The 3000-nt window shown below is 34.2% G+C and overlaps 1 non-coding gene across 1 annotated transcript; it reads left to right on the top strand.

Annotated features, from left to right (window-relative positions):
* Positions 1–986: 986 nt before the first annotated feature.
* Positions 987–1093, top strand: LOC131175688 (small nucleolar RNA R71). The gene has a single exon (XR_009145880.1). It is a non-coding gene; the product is annotated as a small nucleolar RNA R71 (small nucleolar RNA).
* Positions 1094–3000: the final 1907 nt, after the last annotated feature.

The following is a 3000-nucleotide window of genomic DNA, read 5'->3' as shown; positions in this document are numbered from 1 at the left end:
TATCATTGAAATCAAATAGATAAAAATAAATCTTGTATGATGCATGTGACCCTAGGTGAAAAATTTTTGAATTCAATGATATAAACTTGTGTTTTTCATGCTTCCGCTCCTTCAGAACAGAATTATTAACCTTATTCAGTTTAGGTTCAGTATTTACCTCAACTTCAGGAACTTCAGACTCTTTTGCTCCTTGCTTCTTCTTTTTCATTGACTCATGTGGAGTCTGATTATCAACTTCCTTCCCACTCCGCAATAGTATAGCACTTGCATTTTCTTTGGGATTCATGACTGTTTGTGATGGGAGCTTTCTAGAACCTTGAGCTTCAAGTTTGCTCACAGATGAAGCTAACTGACCAATCTGCCTCTCTATATTTTGAATGATATTTTTGGTCTACTGTTGAAACTGTTGTGTATTGCTAGCCAAAGCTTTAACAATTTCATTAAGTGGCATACCTTGATTTGAGGGAGGTGGAGTTGGTAGATTCACTTGTCTCTGCTGCTGGTATTGGATTTGCACCGGTTGATTCCCATAACTCAGATTGGGATGATCTCGCCATCCTAGATTATAAGTACTAGAAAAGGGATCATAACTGTGTTGTGGCTATCCATAATCTCCTACTGCATAAGCATGTTGCATTGATTCATCCTCTTGTAATGCAGGACACATGTCAGTGGCATGACCTGAACTCGAATAAATTCCACATACCTTAACAGTTTGCATTTTCCTTACAGCCAATTGCCTCACCAAAGAAGTTAAATCAGAAATCTGTTTATTAAGGTTAGATGTACTTACCTCATTAACCTTCTTAGGCGTGTGATCCATTCTCATTCCAAACTGCTGAGAGTTTGCTGCCATGTTAGCAATCAGCCTCCTTACCTCTTCTGGTGTCTTATCAACCAAAGCTCCTCCACTAGTAGCATCTATCATACTACGGTTCATTGGTAGAAGTCTCTCATAGAAATATTGAATCAACAGCTGCTCACTTATTTGATGATGGGGACAGCTTGCACACAATTTCTTAAATCATTTCCAGTACTCATACAAGCTCTCTCCATTGTATTGCCGGATGCTACAAATTTCTTTTCTTATATTGGTAGCATAGGAAGCAGGAAAATACTTCTTTAAAAATATCTACTTCATCCCATTCCATGAGTTGACAGATCCGGAAGGAAGGTAATACAACCAATCCTTAGTTGCGCCTTCCAGTGAGAAAGGGAAAGCTCGAAGCTTGATTTGATCCTCGGAAACTCCTTGAGGTTTCATGCTGGAACACACAACATGAAATTCCTTTAAATGCTTATGTGGATCCTCACCTACAATACCATGAAATTTAGGCAACAAATGGATTAGTCCAGATTTTAACTCAAAAGCAACATTTAAAGCAAGGTATTGAATACACAAAGGCTGTTGGTTTAGATCAGGAGCAACCAACTCTTTCAAAGTTCTAGCAGCCATGGTTTCATTTTTAGAATTTGAATCTAAATACGAATCCAAACTTAATTCCCTTGGAGATTGGACTCCTTCAGATGTACTCGGAATTTTCCTAGCTTGCTTAGCCAATTTTCTCAATCATTTAGCTATTTTTTCTACTTCTAGATCAATGATCAATTCACCAGATTAAGAAGTTCTTGTCATAAACAAAAAGAAATTAAAGTAAAAATAGAAAAATGCCTCAAAACCCTAGAAAACGATGTAATTTGGCCTCAAGAGGTGGGGCCAAAGAATCCTATGGATTCATTGGTCTTGATCAGAACGTCGTTTCTTTAAAAATAAGTATGGCCTGCCCTCCTAATTCAACCAAAAAGCTGTCGATGAATAGTAACACCATAATTTTTTTTCAAAAACCTGAAAATAGCAACACTTCACAAACAAAATTAATAACAGAATATCCTAACATTAAAAACATGAAATCCAATAAATTTTAGTCTCCGGCAATGGCGCTAAAATTTTTGATGGTTGTCGATTCCACTAGAAATTAAATTAACTGAAATTACCAGCTATAAAATATTTTCTGCAGTAAGTGGTAAATCCAGGTCGAACCCTATAGACTGAATTACTAAATTTCGTGCACTTGTGTAATGGAAAAAGAAATAAAGGTTGGGGGGGGGGGGGTAATTCGCAGTCCAAAGAAGAAATCAGAAATCAGAAATCAGAAATTAAGAACTAAAATTAAATATAAAACTCTCAAATTAAACAAACTTCAATCCAGGGTAATTCGCATTCCAATGCATTAATTCGATCATAGACAAAAGAAATATAATTATATCTTATTAAATACTTAACATAGATTTACCAAATAGCAAGGTAAAATCTCTAACTTCCCTATACTCATCAATTCGAGCCCAGCACTCTTATTGACTCTAATTATTAACTAAATTGGTATTAAGCAATCCTCGTCAAATTAATAACTGCTTTAAGAAAATGAAGTAGTTAAGCTGAACAATAATTTATAAAGTATAAATCATTTAATTCACCCTATTATTTTCTTAGGTTATTATCGAAAACTTAGATCATAATCAATAAAATCTAATTGCTACTCATGTTCAATCTTACACAACAATTACGGATTATGAAGATAAACTAGCAATTGATCACATCAAATAATCAACTAATAGGCCTTTTTAGCAAATTATTCAATAGATCAAAGACAATGAAATCAAAAAATAATAGATATTCCAAAAGATATAAATTAAATTAAGAACCTGGTCTCGCAAATCAAGCAAAAGAACTTGAATTCCTTAAACTGAATTAAAAACTTAGCCACTCATGTTTATGGCTTACAAAAAATTGAAGAAAAATAAAGAAAAAATCTAAAAAGAGAATGGAGAATGGATGTTCGAGAGGCTGCTGAATGGATGTCTTTTAGCTGCTACCCAAAGATGCATTTATAATAAAAAAACCTAATCCCAAAGATAGAAACCAAATAGAAAAAGTTTTGAAATTCAAAAGACAGATTTTTAGCCTGCATTTATGTTTCTGAAATCAATGTCGTTTTTCAG

Source organism: Hevea brasiliensis, chromosome 17, assembly GCF_030052815.1.
Source record: "Hevea brasiliensis isolate MT/VB/25A 57/8 chromosome 17, ASM3005281v1, whole genome shotgun sequence".
NCBI lineage: Eukaryota > Viridiplantae > Streptophyta > Magnoliopsida > Malpighiales > Euphorbiaceae > Hevea > Hevea brasiliensis.
This window is presented reverse-complemented; position numbering and strand designations above follow the sequence as displayed.